At 49.1% G+C, this 18,299-nt stretch overlaps 1 protein-coding gene across 26 annotated transcripts in view; it reads left to right on the top strand.

Annotated features, from left to right (window-relative positions):
• The window catches only part of NRXN2 (neurexin 2), a 340,969-nt gene that overhangs the window by 83,015 nt on the left and 239,655 nt on the right, over positions 1-18,299 (top strand). The gene's annotated exons all lie outside the window — the stretch shown is intronic.

Consider the following 18,299-nt stretch of genomic DNA (forward strand, 5'->3'; position numbering starts at 1 on the left):
ATCAAAATGTCACACATTAAAAACTTCCCTGAACAGGGAAAAACAGATGTTTTCTAAATGTCAGGTAGTTGTTTTTCTCTTTGACATCTGATGGAAGGGCGTTCCACAGGGAGGGTGCCACTACCGAGAAGGCCCTCTGCCTGGTTCTCCTGTAGCTTTGCTTCTAGTAGTGAGGGAACCACCAGAAGGCCCTCGGCACTGGATCGCAGCGTCTGGGCAGAACGATGGGGGTGGAGACGCTCCTTCAGGTATACTAGGCCGAGGCCATGCAACAGCCCTTCAGATATTTGAAGATGGCTCTCATGTCTCCTCTCAGTCTCCTCTTCTCCAGGCCAAACATCCCTAGCTCCCTCAACCATTCTTCATAAGGCCTGGTTTCGGAGTCCTTGATCATCTTGGTTGGCCTTCTCTGCACACCTTCCGGCTAGTCAATATCCTTCTTTAGCTGTGGTGACCAGAACTGGACACAGGACTCCAGGTAGAGTCTGACCACTCCTAGTGGTGCAGCAATAAAACTGCTGGCATGTTTGCAAAGCTAAGCAGGGTCCTGGATGGTTTCATACAGGATGGTGGACCAGTGTTGAAATTCCTGCTTTGAAGGGGGTTGGATTAGATCAGTGCTTCCCAACCTTTTTCTGACTGTGGCCCCCTTCTGACCTTCTTTCCTTCCTGTGGCCCCCCATGGGTGTAGCCAAGGGGGGGAAGCTGCCCCCCAATAAGTAAAAAACAACCAAAAAAATTACAAATCTGCTCCCCTTAACAAAAGCCTGCCCCCCAACAAAAATCCTGGCTATGCCCATGCCCCCCTCCCTGTCCTACCAGTAGAAAGGTAGCTATTTAAATGTTTTGTTTGTAAACAGAGCATGCTTTATTTATAATTTTTATACATCACACAAAATACAATTACATAAAATGATAGGAACATATTGAAATGTTGTGGAAGCAGAAAAACATAGAATCACAGAACTGGAAAGGACCCTAAGGGCCATCTTTCTAGTGCAACCCCTTGCAACATAGGAAACTCCGCTAAAGCATCCATGACAGATGGCCATCCAGTCTCTGTAGAAATCTCCAAGGAAGGAGAGTCCAGAACGGCCCAAGGGAGATCCATTTTCCATCTATTATAAAAAGTAAACACTTATTTGACCCCAGTTATTTGACACAGAGAGGGAAACCTACTGATACAATTGAAAAGGTGCACAGGGAGCGCCTTTATATATATATATATATGGCATCTGTATAGATGGAAGAATTTTAAAAAGCAAGTGGTCCTCACTGACCTGGTGCAAAAAGATCTTGTCATCTGGAGGAGCCCTGGCTGCCTAGATAACAACAACATCATCATCAACAACATTTTATTTATATCCCATCCTCCCCAGCCAAAGCCGGGCTCAGAGCGGCTAACAACAATACTAGACCCACACTATAGACCCACACTATAGACCCACCCACCTGGGAATAAAGCCCACTGAACTTAGTGTGGCTTGCTTCTGAGTAGACTCTTAGTTGTTTACTAGATAAGAGTCAGTAGCACCAGATGACCCCGCTTGGCTAGGTGCTGGGGTAGATTTCACCCCGTCCATTGCAGAGTCAGGCCCAGGCTGCCACCAGGCCCAGCACTACTGGTCAAAACGGGAGCCTCAGCAATCGCCCTCTTGCTGGAAATAAACCACAACTGCTCCAAGAAAAGTCGTTTGGCAACAAGGAGCGCTAGGCTGCTCCCTTACCCGCTTGTGATTGGTCAAGCAGATAGCCAGCCGATCAGAATTTTTAAAATACTTGTTTTTCTTTCACTTCTCACTTCCCCTGGCCTCGTGCTGCCCCCCCCCCCATTTAGCATTTAGGTGATTTTCACCTGTGATCCCCTTGGAATAGCCTGGGTTCCCCCAGGGATCCATATGGCCCCAGCATGGGAAACACTGGACTAGATAAGCCCCTGGCCGTCTTCCAACTCTACAATTCTACGACTCCATTCTATTCTTCTTCTGCAAGCTAAATATCTCCAACTCCCTTGATGTTCTCCATAAGGCTCCATAAGGCTTAATTTCCCGGCCTCCTCTGTACACGGTCCCCCACCCTGTTTATTCACCTGCCATACCTCCAGTGGGCCAACTCCTAGGGGTCGCTTCTCTCTGCCTGAAGACCATAATTGCAGTGCAGAGTGCAGAGGGAACCGCACTCTGTACATGCTTAGAGGCACTCTTGTTATTCCTGCCTGTTGTTTTCTGGCTTACTAAATGTCCATGATTTGTTATGTTTTACATGCCAAAATGAATCATTCAACTTGAGCTGGATTATTCCACCCCCCACATCCTACTTGCCATTGTCTCTGATGGCACTTAGACCCCACTCTTGCTTGAAAGGGCTTTTGCAGTCGGGGTGGGCATGCTACCTCTTGGCAGTAGAAATTAAGCACTGTACCCCAAACTTCTTCCAGGTGACAGTTCTGATCACTCCATTCCCTTGGGATCATGCTGCTGACCGATTTAATCCGTGCACCAATGAGGCAGGCTGGGGTGTTGTTGTTTTTTAGGGTGGGTGGGTGGGTGGGTGTGCTTTTGCCACTGAGTCGTCCTTGTGGTGTGTGTTGCCAGCTGAAGTGCAAGTGTGTGTGTGTGTGTGTGTGTGTGTGTGTGTGTGTGTGTATGTGTATGTGTGCTTGGCTGGCTGTCCCTGTGCCTTCCAGCACTTCTGCGTGCGACAAGAGGCAGCGTCTGCACCAGGAAGATAAGATTTGGTGCCTGGCACTGCGGTGACTTTGACTTGCTCTTGACGTCGTGACTTCCTGGAACAAAAGTAGAGGAAAAAGGAAAAGGGGTATAAGGTGGGCCTGTGGGGCGGGGGGGAGAAGGAGAGAGCCAGGAGGAGTTTGACCAGCTGCTCAGCTTTCCTGTCCCCTGAGATGGAAAGAGGGTGCGCCCCCCCCTTAGAGGAAATGCAGTCTGCCTATTTGCTTGCAATAAGCAATGTGGATGCGCATTTGTGTGGATGCATGTGTGCGCATGGGTGGATGGATGGAGTAGTCCATGCCTGGGTACTGATTCTGACTTCTGCCCTCTGGTGTATTGTGTGCAAGGAATAGGGGCTGGAATTGGGGGTGGGTGGGCTCCTCTGGGGGGGGGGTTCCACGTGTGAATGTGCACTGAGAATCTCTTGAGAGACGAATGCTGAGTGCAAGGCCTCTGCCATATTTCTGATCTGCCACTTGTGTCCTTCAGCTTCCACCCCTAGATGGACAGGCAGAGTTTGGGCAGACTAAGCCAGCTGGAGTAGTTCAGCCTGGTGGAGGTTTGGAGGCCCGCCCCCGCCGTCCTCTTCTTCCTCTGGGCTTTGACTTTGCTGCAAGGGGGAGCCAGTGGGAGCCTGAGGCAGTGGGTGGGAACCAGAGGGTGTCATTCAAGGGGGCAATATTATGCTTCATAACAGTTTGCACCTGCATTGACCAGTGAACTCTCAGGGTGGGAACTCCCCAAGTTTTCCCCAAAACATTCACAGATCAGGAAGTTGCCCCCAACATTAGAATGTTAAAATTGCTGCTCACCCCGATGCAGTTCTCCAGCGAATCAAGCTCTGCAAGCACAGCACTCTATGAAAAGGTAGGCAACTATTATTAAAATACAAAATTTTAAAACACTATTAAAATTATTTGTGGGTTTTATATCTCACCTTTCCCCACATAACAGGGTGTCCAAGGCAGACTACAATAGCTCCCCCTCCCTGCCATGTGTTGAAAGTTAATATCCTAATAATACAGCTAAAAACTTTTATTTCCATTCCATGCAAAATTTAGAAACATATTTGCCACTCTTCAGATATATTTGGTAGCACTCTCAGTGGTACATTCAGAAACAGAAATAAAATTTTAGGGAGAATTGTCAATTGTAGGGCATCCATGGCATTTTTAAACTTGTACATCAAGTTAGATCTTCTCTCACTTTGGCCTTTGTTGTGATTATAGGCCATTAAACGTGTCTCAATCCTATGTAATCTGTATGCTGAGATGCAGTTGCATTCATATATCAGATTTAAAAGCTGCCCATCAGACTTCATTGGGTCTTGTAAAAGGATGGCTACATTGTCAGCGTATTGTCAAGTAAATTTTACATCCTCCTCTCTCTGTCTTAACCATTTCTCGTGCTTCCCAAGATCTAATGGCCTCAGCCAGGGCTCTGTGGAGAAGGCAAATGATGGGGGTGATAAAGGAGAACCTTGTCTAGTGCCTCTTCTCAAATAAAAATGTTCTGAGTCTCAGGCTTACTAGGATTGGTATAAATCATCTCCACCCAGGCTGTTGGGTGGTATATCAAATGTCCAGGCCCAGGAGCTGCTGCCCCGTGGAAGATGGAAGCAGAAATGGAGCTCCCATTGTCAGCCTGAGCCAGATCCAGTGCTGGATCTGCATAGGGGGCCCACCCCATAGCCATACCCACACGTGGACTATCACTGGGACCCAGTTGTTATTATTGTCCATCGCTGATGTTTGACTCTACAGAGGAGACTTGAGAGTTCTTATATAGTCACTGCCAGCTCCTCCTCTACCTGATTCCCTTTCTCCTGAGTAGACCTTGGAGAAAGAACTGCCTGGGAAACCCAGTGGGTCCTGCTCTGGGCTTTGCATCTCACTTTCTGCCACCCTTGCTCCTGAAGCCCCAAGTACAATGAGGGAGAGCTAGGGATCAAGGAAGAGCTCAGGACCAGGAAAACGGGCAAAAAGTTGTCAGAATAAAGTGTGAATCCCACCTTTCCTTCCAGAGAGTTCAGGGTGGCAAGCAGCAAAGAAATAAAGAGTACAATTTAAAATCAAATAAGGAATTGGGGATTGGACTAGAATCAGTGTTTCCCAAACTTGGGTCTCCAGCTGTTTTTGAACTACAATTCCCATCATCCCTGAACACTGATAGGTATGATGGGAGTTGTAGTCCAGCAACAGCTGGAGACCCAAGTTTGGAAACACTGGATTAGATGATCCCTGGGGTCCCTTCTAATTATCCCCCTCCCCTGTTTTTTGGGATAACTGTATTCCTGCTGCCACAATGCCACAAATAGATTTGGGAAAGACCCACGCTTATAAAGTATGAGAAGCACTGTCCTGAGCGAACCCCGCCTGCGCAAAAATTATGACATCTCCCCTCCACCACCATCACAGAAGTGAGTAGCTGGTAATCCACTGTGGAAGGGGACCGGGTATTTGCACTTACCCCCCCCCCCAGCAAAGCTTCTTCCAAGCCGGCCAGGAAGAAAGTGCCTACTGGACCTCTTGCAGCTCCTGGCAGGGTGCCCATGACTGGCTACCCAAGGTGTAGGCTCTTTTCCAGGCTGCCTCTGGGTCTTCAGTAGGGTTCTCCCTCCAGAAAGGTCTCTCCAAGGTCTGGGGTGGTCATTCGTGGTGATTCCATGTTAGGAAACGCAGGAAGCTGCCTTAGCCCCAGCCTGGCCACCAATCCATCATCTGACACAGCATGGACTGGCAGAAGTCATTTGTCCTCTGGGGCTTCAGGTAGCATTCCCCCCCCCCCCCAAGGCTTACTTGGATATGCAGATGGTTACACCTATCTCTCATTGTTTTAAAAACTATTTTTAGGTGTTTTCAAAATTATGCACTTGAGCTGTATGTAAAAGACAATTCATAAAATAATAATAATAATAGCCAATTTGGGAGCCCCAGCAATATGTCTGGGCCATCTGGTTATGCTTACAATTGGATTATATCCTCAAGAGCATCCAGTGCAGCAGATTAACGATTTCCTTAACTGTTCTGACCATTTGATACCCACAGACAAATTGGTTGAAGAGCAGGGGGGCGGTGTGCGTGTGTGTTTTAGTGGGGGAAGTTGTGCAGTTGCAAAAATGGGACGGGGGAATGAGTGGCATTAAGGTGTGTATATTCATTAAGCACTTAAATGCTTAATGAAGGGCAGAAGGCCTCAGTTTCTTCCACGGTCATCTTTGTACAGGTAATGCTGTTTCGCATCTGGGCAAATAACCTTTAAAGTGCTTCTGTTTTGGGGCCTCAGGCCTATCTGGATGCTTTACTTGAGATTTCTGCATTGCAGGGGGTCGGGACTAGATGACCCTCGGGGTCCTTTCCAGCCCTACCATTCTATGATTCTATCTCTGCCCCCTCCCCGATTCCTCCTTCTCCAGCCGCCGGAGTGCCACCCAGGCAGTGGTGGCACATGACAATGGATGCAAACGTTGCAGTTCTCTGTCTCCACAGACAGTCTGGTTCTGCTTTTACTTCTGAGCGCTACAATTGCACTCATGAGCCTCTCGACACTGGCATTTTAGGGCTTAGAAGCGAGGGTGGTAGGAGTGTTCTTTTAATTTGGCGCCTCTGCGAACAATTTGACCTTGTTCCTTGATGCTGTGGTGCACACACTCTCAAGGCACTCAGGGTCCAATCTTTCACCAATGAAAACAGGTCTGTTTTAATTTTTTGCTTTCTTGGAAGAGTGCTACACTCGCCATTTTCTTCTCCCCCAGCCCCCTCTGCCCCCTTGCCTACCCGTGAGCTGCAGAGAGAGATCTTCAGCCGGTTATGAGAGGATCCAGTTAGTGAGCCCGGTCCAGAGAACTGCAACTAATTTATTGATTCCTTTTGGCTTTGCTCACTAAACTCCTCCATCTCTCCTAGTCAGGCCTTTCCGATTGACCAGTCGAATCCTTACGCCTGGACTGAAGGCTCAGCCTCACTTCCACTTGCCCCACCATTTCCCTGCTTCCCAGAAACCTGTGGTTTATCACTGAACAAGTGGCATTTGGGTTTTCTGCAGATTACTGTTTGTTCTGATTTAACGCTATACCGCAGGTTTTCCTGGGGAAAGCAACGGGGCAAAGGCAAAGCCACTCTGACTGATGCTTTCTGGGTACAGGACAAGCAGAAGCATGGACAAACCCTAAGTCCGAGAGAGACCACTGAGAAACTCTCTCTTCAAAAAGGGTTGGCAGCTTGATTCTGCAGACACTACAGAGTCCTGTGGCAGAGGGAACGGAGCAGGCCATCCTGCTGATTCCAGCAGACACACACTTGCTTTCAAGTACACGTCTCCAGTTTGACACTATAGCAATGAACACAACTTCCAGTCTGAGCCTGGCTCTGCTTTGACTCCACTGAGTTGCCCAGCTGAAGGAGCAGCTTGTGCAGAGTTTATTGCTGCTTTGCTGTGGATTTATTTATTCATTTATTAACCACATAAGGCCGAAGGCCAGTAGGTTTGTCTCATTCTACACTATTTTCCAGGCAGGGAAGTGATCAACATACTTTTCAGCAAATCTTCCTAGTCCTCATAAAATGTATACACAGCTTGATTGTAAAACAAACCTCACAGCGGGGTTTATGAAGATCTATTTAGCATCTATATCAAGCCATTGAGAGTGGTCATCAGGCGATGTGGAGCAACGTGTCATCAGTATGCTGGTGACAGATACCTCTGTTTCTCCATAACTTCTGAGGTGGTAAACCCTGGCAAGACGGAGGCCCTGCAGGTGAGTAGTTCTTGTGTCCCAGAGATAGGTCAGTTACCTGTTCCGAATGGGGCTGCGCTCCCTCCGAAGGAACTGGTACATAGCCAGGGGGATGCTCTCAATCCACCTTTGTCACTTGAGGCACAGGTGTCCTGGGGGGGCTAGCAGTGCCTTTCCCCAGCTTCCGTTGGTGAGACAGCTACAGCCATACATAGGCTGAGATAGCTTGGCCACAGTGATCTTGGTCATTGCTAACCTCATGTCTGGATTACTGCAGTGTGCTCTATGTAGGGCTTCGCCCAGAAGCTGCAGTTGGTGCTGAATGCAGCAGCTAGGTTGACTGTACCCCATCAACTCCATATAACACATCTGCTGCAAGAGCAGTTCAAGGTGCTACTTTTAGCATTTAAAGTTCCAGGCAAATTGCGACCAGGTTATCTAAGGCAGTGCCTTGCCCACTGTATATCCCTTCCTGGCAAATGCACTCCTCAGAAGGGGCATGGCTGAGAGTAGCATATGCCCCAGAGGTATGCTTAACCTGTACTGGAAACGGGGCTTTTAGTGTTCCGTCTGCCAGCCAAAGTCAGATAGGTGCCAGGTGCAATGATGTTTGGGCATCTACAGAAGACACTTTGGTTTAGGAAGGCTTTCCCTGTGATGTAACCCAGTCATTTGCAGAATATCACTTTTCATAGAATCATAGAATTGTAGAGTTGGGAGGGACCACAAGGGTCATCTAGTCCAACCCCCTGCAATGTAGAAACTTTTTTTATCTGATTATATGTTTTCATTTTTTCCCATTTTTTTAGAGTTTGTGTGGATGATTTTCTTGCTTTAGAGATGGTTAAATCAATTTTGTTGTCCTCAGCACTTCTGCATTTTGTTCTGTTTTTACCCTCTACACTGCTTCAGTGGCTACGCCAATGAAACAGCCTATAAATCTGTTCAATAGATAAACAATAATATTGAGATTTCAGTAGGCCTAGCAATATCTGAATAGGTTCAGGGCGCGATCTTATATCTCGCTGCCCTCTGGTTTGTTTGGGTGTCTCGGGTGCCCCTTTAGCCTAACTACCGTATTTTTTGCTCTATTAGACTTAATTTTTCCCCTCCTAAAAAGTAAGGGGAAATGTGTGTGCGTCTTATGGAGCAAAGGCAGGCTGCGCAGCTATCCCAGAAGCCAGAACAGCAAGAGGGATTGCTGCTTTCACTGCACAGCGATCACTCTTGCTGTTCTGGCTTCTGAGATTCAGAATATTTTTTTTCTTGTTTTCCTCCTCCAAAAACTAGGTGCGTCTTGTGGTCTGGTGCGTCTTATGGAGCGAAAAATACGGTAGTTCAGTCTGTTGGACCTTGCAGCTGTCGGTTTCGGGGGTCTCTCCGAACTTGTGCTGCAGCTGCTACAGACTGAAGGAAGACTATTTGGAGACGGAAGGGTGAAGAGGAAGCTGCAGGCCCTGAAGAAGGGAGTTGGGGCCTGTGTGCTGATGTTTTTGTAAACCGAGAGAGAACGAGCAGTGAATCACCGTCCCTGCAGGGACTGAGCAGAACTGAAGGGCTGAGCAAGAAGACAACGCTTGGGGCAGAGGAGGGCTGCAGCCTCCAGAGACAGTTTTTGGAGTCTGTCGCTGGTAAGGACAAGCATGACCCATGGCCTGTGCCCAACACACTGTACAATCCTAGAATTGTAGAGTTGGAAGGGATCCCCAAGAGTCATCTAGCCTGACCCTGCAATGCAGGAATCTCAACTAAAGTATCTCTGGCAGATGGCCATACTATCTCTGCTTAGAAACCTCCAATGAAGGAGAGCCTGTCACCTCCTGAGAATGTCCATTTCACAGCCTGACAGCTCCTACCATCAAAAAGTTCTTCCTAATATTTAGTGAAGAATTGGGGTGTGGAGAGTGTAGGCCCCGCCCCCCTAAACCCAGAAGCACCCAAGCAATAATCCCATGCAGTTGTCCTGTTTCCACTAGGAGTTAACAGCTGTCAATCCTGAAAGTCTGCCCTGCAGGGCTGGGTTCGAGAGGTCCCAATTCTGAGAGCGCAAGTCTTAATAAGGCAGCTGGAATAGAAAGGGAGCTTCCAGGATAATCCTGGTGGCGCTGGTGTAAGAGTCACTGAGTTGGATTTGCATGGGCCCCTGGATTGTCCTGCCAGGCCCTGTATAGTAGACAAGGTTTTCTGTGGAGAAACTGCCACAGATACGGGGTTGTAAGCAAGGAGCAAAGCACCCTTTGTGTTCTTCTGCCTTATTTTTCAGCGTAGGGTGTCTGATGGTGTCTGATGGGGAATTGGTGTCATTGGAAAATCTGCTTTAATTCAGAGCAGCCCTGATGAGGAGCACAAATTGATTATTCCTGGGCCCCCATGTCCCTGCTTCAGTGCATGTTTCTGGGTGCATATGAAGGGATGGAGTCCAGACAGCAACGGTGAGGATTGTGCAGTTAGGAGGCTGTTATTGCAGAAAACTATGCATCAGATGGGTGTGACTTTGTCCTGGGCAGCTGGCCTTTGTGGTGTTTCCGCTCTCTCCTTTTCCATGTATTTGGAATGCTAAGCCAGGTTAATGGGTTTGTGGTTAAGGAACTGGTTAGATGGGTTTGATGCTGAGTGGGGGGCATAAGTCCACATCCACACGTCCTTCTGCTTTCTCCCCCACCCACAACCCCAGTGTTGCCTCCAGTCCAAGGAAACATTAGTATGCAAATAAAGGGCACTCTTCTGTGCATCGTAGCCAATGGATCAGTGATAAGCAGATAGAGGCAGACAGCAGCCAATGGCAAGAGTTTTCTGGGATGTGATTTACATGTGTCCAGTGTCACCTGGGCAGGGGCTGCCTCCTGTTTCACACCCTGTCCTTATGACAACACCCCCAGATAAGGCAGCTCAGCAAGGAGTATTGGGCGGGGCATCTTGGGCCAGCTGATCAGCATATTCATTACTCTTGTGATTTGGGGTGGCTGGTAGTGGTTTTTTTGCCACGGCGGTTTTTTTAAAAAAACCATAATCGGTGTGCAGGGCTTGTTTAGGAAAGTTTGCAAGAATGAGGTGGCAGGAATATAGTTACCCCCACATGGGTGTTTATGTTGGGGGGAGGGTTTATGTTGCGGGGCAGAACCAAGCTATCTGCAATTAGATAAGTATTTTTATTTATTTACTTGATGGGGAGGGCAGCTGTCTGCCCCCTTGCTACACCCATGCCCCCTCCATAAAACCTCTTTTGTGAGCTCCTATGCCAGAGTGGAGGTATTCAGTTTGTAGTGACTGAAGGGGAAGGCTGAACCTGCTTCAGGATCCTGCCTCACCCTGGAATTGTGTGCTCTGTAGAGGTCTATGCCATAGCTTGAGCAACAGTGACTTTGGAACTAAGGAAGGGCCAGAGAAGCATGTATGGGTGAATCTGTGTTGTTGGAACTGCGGCAGAGTTTTTGAGTACCCTGGTGGTGTCTGGAGAAGGCAGTGGTAGAGATGGTTTGCAGTGCAGGATGGGGGGGGGTGCATTTAAGGCATCCGGGATACTACACAGCCGAATCCCGCCCCCGCCCCCCATGCAGCAGAGCTGGTTTACTACATTTTAGGAAGAGGAGGAGGGAGCCCCCACCCTGCGAATCCAAATCCCCTCTGTGTTGGGTGTGACCCGGCACCTGCCCACAAGGTTCCCCGTGCTTATGATGTGTCAATTATTATGTACACCTGTGTGAAATGTCACACCTTGAGGAAGGTATTTCACGTGGGGTGTGGGTGTACACCTTCCTCATCGGACTAGAGTGAAGCACTCTGTGCAAGCAGGGCTGTATCAAAGCTGGTACATGGGCTGGGTTTGCGGTTAGGAAAGATACGCATGTGCATGCGTGCGATGGGTTTCTGTCCTGAAATACTGCTCGGCAGGTGTGCAAGGGAAAGGTTTGTGCTGTGTGCTGTGCGCCTTCTCCTGCTTTGCATCCTTGTGTGTGCTGAAGGGCCTTGCGAAGGATGGACCGTGAGCACCCAAAAGGTGCCTTGTGTGTTCAGGGGTGTCTCTGCTCAAGGGAGCTAGACCAGGGGTCAGCAACCTTTTTCAGCCGTGGGCTGGTCCACTGTCCCTCAGACCATGTGGACTATATTTTGAAGGGGGGGGATGAACAAATTCCTATGCCCCACAAATAACCCAGAGATGCATTTTAAATAAAAGGACACATTCTACTCATGTAAAAACACACTGATTCCCGGACCGTCCATGGGCCTTATTGAGAAGGCAATTGGGCCGGATCCGGCCCACGGGCCTTAGGTTGCCTACCCCTGAACTAGACTGTTCGTCTTCCTGGGTTGTCTCCTCTCTTTCCCCGGCTTGGAGGAATAGGATGAGGTATGCCTGCCAGACTTCGCAGCTTTCCCTCTGGGATTTAGTCTTCCCACCCACATGTAGGTGGGTATGCACGTGTGATTGTGCATTGCTCAAAGATATGTGTGTGGGGAAAGAAGGGAAGATTGTGTAGGGCCTGTGGGGCAGGTAGTGCAACACTAGCAGTGTGTGTGGGAGGGAGGGAGGGAGGGAGGGAGGAAGGAAGGAAGGGAGAAAGAGAGGATGGGGAGAGAAAGGTGAGAGAACAGGTGCGTGCATTCATGTATCCTTTACTGCAAGCTGAATCAGAGAACACCTCTCTTCCATTTTTATCCAGCTACAAGGACCCCACCTCCTTCCGACAAACTGCCCAGAGACTATTCTAGTTTGTTAATGGGATCCAGGAAAGAAGTGGGGGGCGGGCTGCAGCAGTCAGAACAATATGGCTGCCTCCGTCATGCCTGAGGGATCATTGGAGTGGTCTCCATGGCAACGGGAGGAGAGAGCAGCATCCTAATGTGCCTAGCCTCCTTCTCCCCTTCTCTTTGCAGCTCTCAGGCGCTTGACAGGGCTTGGGAGGAGGAGAAGAAGAAGCAGAAGAAGGGAAAAGGCCAGGGCCTCACCCAGTGCCCCCCCCCAACTCCAGATAAGGCAAACCTGCCTTCCAAACCTCCTCTAGCAAGAGCTGGGAATACTGCCCCCTCCCTAAACTAGCCACCCACCCATCAACATGCTCACAAGTTCATGTAGACACCCTCTGCTTTGGGGAGGCAGGAGAGGCAGGGAGTCCCAGCAAGTGATGCCTTCTGCAGTCATGTTTCTGCTTATATACATCTTTACTTGCCCTTGTGCCCTCCAGATTATTCTGGAGTTAATCTGTGCTTGGCTGCCTGAAGTGGAGTCCATCCACATGGCACAACACTCCCTCTGCCCGGCTAGTGCCCACAGTTTATAACCTTTGCTGCACCTTCCAAGCACCAGTTCCTGCCTTCTCCTTGCCCCCCACCTCACCCTGTGGGACCACCTGCGCCAGGTCCCCTGCTGGGCCAGCACCATTCTGGATGCCCGTGCTCTCAGGTCATGGTGTGGAGGTGGCGCCAGCTGCCAATGGTGGGTGGGAGGAAGCAGGAAGGAAGCTCTCCTCCTATCTTGTCTGGAATATGACATCTTCCACCTTTGGATGTGGAAAGAAGGATGTGGGAATGATGTAGCCTGAATCACTAGCCTGGATATTGCATTTGCACCCTTTCCTTCCTTGTGCACATGAAAGTGGGGAGGGAGAGAACGATCCAAATCCTTTCTCTTTCCCCCAAACCCAGGACTAGTTGCTTGTGACTGGAGAAGCATCTACCCACTGCCAGGGAATGGCACACAAAATTTGCCTCTCCTCATTTAGGCTGCAAATGACGACTAAGAGATCTTGGCGGCTAAGCTCTTAAAAGATGGCCTAAGTGGGTTTTCTGGACTTGCATGAAACACCCCCTCCCCAAGCCCACCAGAGAGTTAAACAGTGGAACTCTCTCTCGCAGTGATGGCCACCAACTTGGATGACTATAAACAAGGATCAGACAAATTCATAATAATTTTATTATTTATACCCTGCCCGTCTGGCTGGGTTGCTCCAGCCACTCTGTCTGGGCAGCTTCCAACACAGCTACGCCCCTATCTGGACAGGGATAGCCTAACTACTGTTGTCTATGCTCTGGTAACCTTAAGATTAGATGCATTATATGTAGGCAGGCCGGCCGGCCAGGCAATGCGTTATACGTAGGGCTGCCTCTGAAGACGGTTCAGAAACTTCAGCTGGTGCAGAATTCAGCGGCCAGGTTGCTCACCGGAGTAAGAAAGTTTGAGCATATTACACTGATCCTGGTATGATTGCACTGGCTACCAATTAGTTTCTGGGCCCAATACCTCACGGACCGCCTCTTTCCATATGAACCTACCCGAGTTCATCTTCTGAGGCCCTCCTTCATGTGCATCCTCCTCGAGAAGTCAGGAGGGTGGCAACACGAGAAAGGGCCTTCTCTACATTAGCTCCTCATCTGTTGAATGCTCTCCCCAGGGAAGTTCGCCTGGCACCTTCATTATACACCTTTAGGCGCCAGGCAAAAATGTTCCTCTTTAACCAGGCATTTGTTTGGTCCAGTTTACATCCTATGCCCTTTTAAAATGTGGTTTTTGGGGGGTGGGGTATTGGGTTGCTGTTTTTATTTTTATTAGGTATTTTGTGGTTTTATATGTTGATTTTATTCTGTGAACTGCTCTGAGACGGTATAGGGCGGTATATAAATTCAATTAATAATAATAATAATAATAATAATAATAATAATAATAATAATATGAAACCATAACATCAAATCAGAAGGCTTTTCCTCTGTGGGTGGCTCTTCCCACTGTATTGTCACGGTGCTTGAATCCTCCTTGAGGGTTTCCCACCGAGGCATCTGGCTGGTCCCTGGGAGAACAGGAGGCTGGACTGGATGGGCCATTGGCTGGATATAGCGGGCTCGTCTTATATGCTTATGTTCTTGTGAGAGTTCTCTGCTCAGAGGCCTTCAGACTTGGTGCTTGAGCCCCAGCTTTTGAAGGGTCTCAGGGATCTGAGAGCAGGATTCAAGACTCCTGAGTCCAGTCTCAAATTTTTGGGAGGAAACAGATATCTTGCTATGGATGGGTAGAGATGGTCAGGGAAATCCCAGGAAGCCTGGGTCCTTTGTATACCCTTTGGAGATGTGGTCGAATAGTTTGGATCAGAGGTGAGGGATCTGGGAGGGTCTCCCAGGTGTCTCTGGGCTGCATCTCCCAACATCCTTAACCATTAGCTGGTAATTTTGGTCCCAGTCTGTGTTGGTATTGGGTTTTTTTTTATGATTTTGCTGTTTTATTGCTTGTTGTTTCCCACTCTGGGCTCTTTTGGGAGGAAGTATAACTTAAATAAGGAATACAGTAAATAAATTTGGAAGCCCATGAGGGGAGTGAGCTGTGGTCCTCCAGATACTATTAGACTACAGTTCACACCATCTTCATCCAGCAGAGCTTATCTTTTAACCCGCATAGCACTTTTAATGTCAGAAAGTGCAAAACACTGCTTCTGAACAGAGTGCCCCCCCCACAACCACTGCCACCCTCTGCACATCTGGTTTCAGGCCCAGACACTTCTAGTCCAAGGAGTGGGCTGGGGCATGGAAGAACCTGTGGGGTCCTTCAGATATTGTCGAACCACAACTTCCACAGGCACTGACCATTGGTCATGCTGGCTGTGGCTGATGGTAGTTGGAGTCCCATAAGATCTGGATAGACACCAGTTCCCCAACTCTGCAGGAGGGCAGAGGAGCTTTTGAGCCAGCATGCCTGACTCCCGAGAGAGCAGGCGGAGGGGCTGCTTTGAATTCTAATTTTTGTAGTTTGATTATTTGCTGAATAGTGATACTTTCTAAGTGGTGGCCAAGAGGGGTCCAGCATGTATACAGTTGAAACTAACAATAAAATCTGGGGGGAACTTACTTAAAGCGCTTATGGATTATTTTTTATTCAGACTTCACCAAGAGCCTGAAGTCCAACAGGGGAGTCTTATTAGAAGTGGGAGGGAGTTCCACAGAATTAAGTTGACAGTACTGAAGGCACAGCTCCTGGCAGATGTGAGCTGTGTGTCTGAACCGTGGCAACACCCAAAGAGAGATAGCCTCAACAGGACCCTTGGGTGCCAAACTTTGAACACCTGCTGAAAGCTTTTCCATTCCTATGCGTGCAAAGAAGAATACTTATTTCCACAGTGGTTAATGGATGTATTTTTTAAAACTTTGTATGTGGCATTTATCATGTGGCTTTGTGTACTCTTCTTGTAAACCGATTTGGTGGTTTTTTTTTATAAACACGGACTCCCCACAAGACCGCAATGATTGGGCTACGGCATAAAGGGATCCAGCGGAACCAAGTTCACAAAGGCCTTCTCAATGAATACTGGACCCTTAAACGTGTCCTGGTTGCATCTGCGCAGGCAGGGCAAGCTTTTAAGCAGCCTCGGACACATGTTGTGGTGAGAGGTCTGTCCCCATTGGCAGTCTGGCTGCAGCAGCTTGCCCCAACTGGAGTTTGGGGCATGGGCAGCTCCACATGGAGCACATTGAAATAACTGAGGTTACCAGGGCTTGAACCACCATGGTGAGGAACGGTCATAGTTGGCATACCAGCCATAGCTGGTGAAACCTCCAGCCTGTGCTTTCTGCTGCTTCAGACGGTAGGACTCGAACCATTGGTCAAGAAAGGAGATTCCGACTGAGCTTTCTGACAGTAAGAGCTGTTCAGCAGTGGAATGGACTCCCTTGGAAGGTGGCCGACTCATGGGAGGGTTTTAAACAGTGATCAGATGAGCTGTGATTCTGGCATTGCAGCGGGGTTGGACTAGATGACTTTTGGGATTCCTTCTACCTCTGTGATTCTGGTGCTGTCTGAAACCCTGGAGAGACCCTGCTTGTCAGTGCAGGTGGTACTGAGTTAGATGGACCTACGTTTTTGCAACTGCCTGTATCCTTGCCTTTGAGATTCTGGAAGGGGCAAATGTGCCAGCCACTTTAGGCCTGTAGCTGCTTGACAGATTGATTAGGACTCAGATGTGTGTCTGCATTGGAGGTGGGAGTGAGAACTCCTCATTTGCATGAAATTGGGAGCTTTTTCCGGAAGCAGCTGCCAGCGCAGGGTCTGGAGCTGACGTGGTGATGAATGGCGGCAGAGGGGTGGCATGGGAGGAATAGGAATGCTGCCTCACTCTGATGCCACCTGCAGCCTTCGGCCATGCAGGGAAAGGCATGCAACCGCCCTGCCTTCTCCTTGTCACTCTGCATGTTGGGGCCTTGATGCTCACGCCATTTGGGGGGGGGATACTTGCTTTGCCTTGCTGAATAGGTGCTGGTGTGTATGTCTGTGTCCTTGCCCATGCCCTGTGGAACAAGGGCACTCTGACATCAAGGGAGCTCTGTTTGCAGCCTTGGGCCAGGGAGAGAGGTGGGGCTGTGTCCTTTGACCCAGGGGCCATGAGGGGCCAGTCCTAGGGACCAGGAAGTTCATTGCAAGGGTCATTGCAAGAGAAAGCCCCAGGGCTGGATCCCGCCACTCTGCTTTCTTCATTGTTAGTTCTGGGTCGCTCAGCCGTGTGTGTGTGTGTGTGTGTGTGTGTGTGTGTGTGTGTGATCTGTCACACAAGGGTGACAGCGGTGGTTGCTTGCAGGCAAAGTCAATGCACACTGGGTTCAGCACTCTGATCTGCACTGGATGCGTGCCTGTGGGCAGAAAGGGGCCTTTTCACAATTGCTCACAGCCAACGAATTTGCCCCCTAAGAGCCTCCTTTAGCCCAGCCTTACAAAGGAGTCTTCAGCAGCTACTGGACTTCAGTCATTCTGCGCAACCTGCCTGTGCACACAGACCAGTGCTAAGCTGCTACAAACTTCCCTGCCTGATCGCCTGGAGGCAATTGCTTAATCACCACAAGCAACCAGATGAGTGGCTGTTGACAGGCCTGCCTTAGCCTTTCCGTCTAACTTACAGTCGGGGAAACATTCTCAGCTTCTCAGTGCACGCCTTACTTATTTATTGAACAAACGTGCATCCCACACCTTTGACCACTGGGAGTGTTCCCAGGGCAGTAAAGTATGGATTCTGCTCTGCTCTGATTGGGGAGGAGCATCGTAGCTCTGTGGCAGAGCGTGTGCTTTGCAATGCGGAAGGTCTCAAGTCTTCAGTCCACAGCGGAAGCATCTCCAGGTAGGGCTGGGAATGTCCCAAGCTTGAAGACCTAGAGGGCCGATGCTGCCAGTCAAAGTAGATAATATTGAGGTACATGGACGAGTGACCTGGCTCCCTTCGGAGGAGCTTCCCATGCTTTGGTGGTTCTTCCTCGACAGATTTCCACCCAAATATCCTGGGCTTGTCTTCTGTCATCCTCTGGGCTGGGTGCTGGTCTTGGTGGTTTCCATGCAGAGTTCCTCTCAATCAAATGTGTTGCAATTTCAAGATGGTGGGGCAAGCTTTTTATTGGAGGGAAATTCCTCCCAATCTCATTGACACCTGGGACAACGGGAAAGGAGGGGGGTATTCCTGTTGGGCCCCCAGGTACCCACTCATACCCACTGACCAGCTTTGGGAATCTGGTCAGTTGGAGGAGAGGCCAGCCGTTGACTCTTGGTTTTGCTTCACTAACCCTTTTCCTTCCTGGAGCAGTTTTCGCTCACGCCTGATTCTTGCCGGCCGCAAACGCCACACGCCCCCCTCAAGGCTGCCTTGGTTTGCGTGGTTCTCCCCCCCTCCCTCTCCCACCCCCACATTTTTCTTGTTTTTAACCAGGAAAAAAAAGCATTTTCTCTCATTGGGCGATGTGACTGTTTGCCCGAAATGCTTTTTTTTTTAATCCTCAAAGAAACCAAACTTCTTTTATTTTCTTCCCCTGTTCCCCTCTTGTTATGATTATTATTATTGCTTTGGTTTTGTCTGGCTCTGTCCGGGATTTTGAGTTTC

Source organism: Podarcis filfolensis (assembly GCF_964270895.1).
Source record: "Podarcis filfolensis genome assembly, chromosome: 16".
Taxonomy (NCBI): Eukaryota; Metazoa; Chordata; class Lepidosauria; order Squamata; family Lacertidae; genus Podarcis; species Podarcis filfolensis.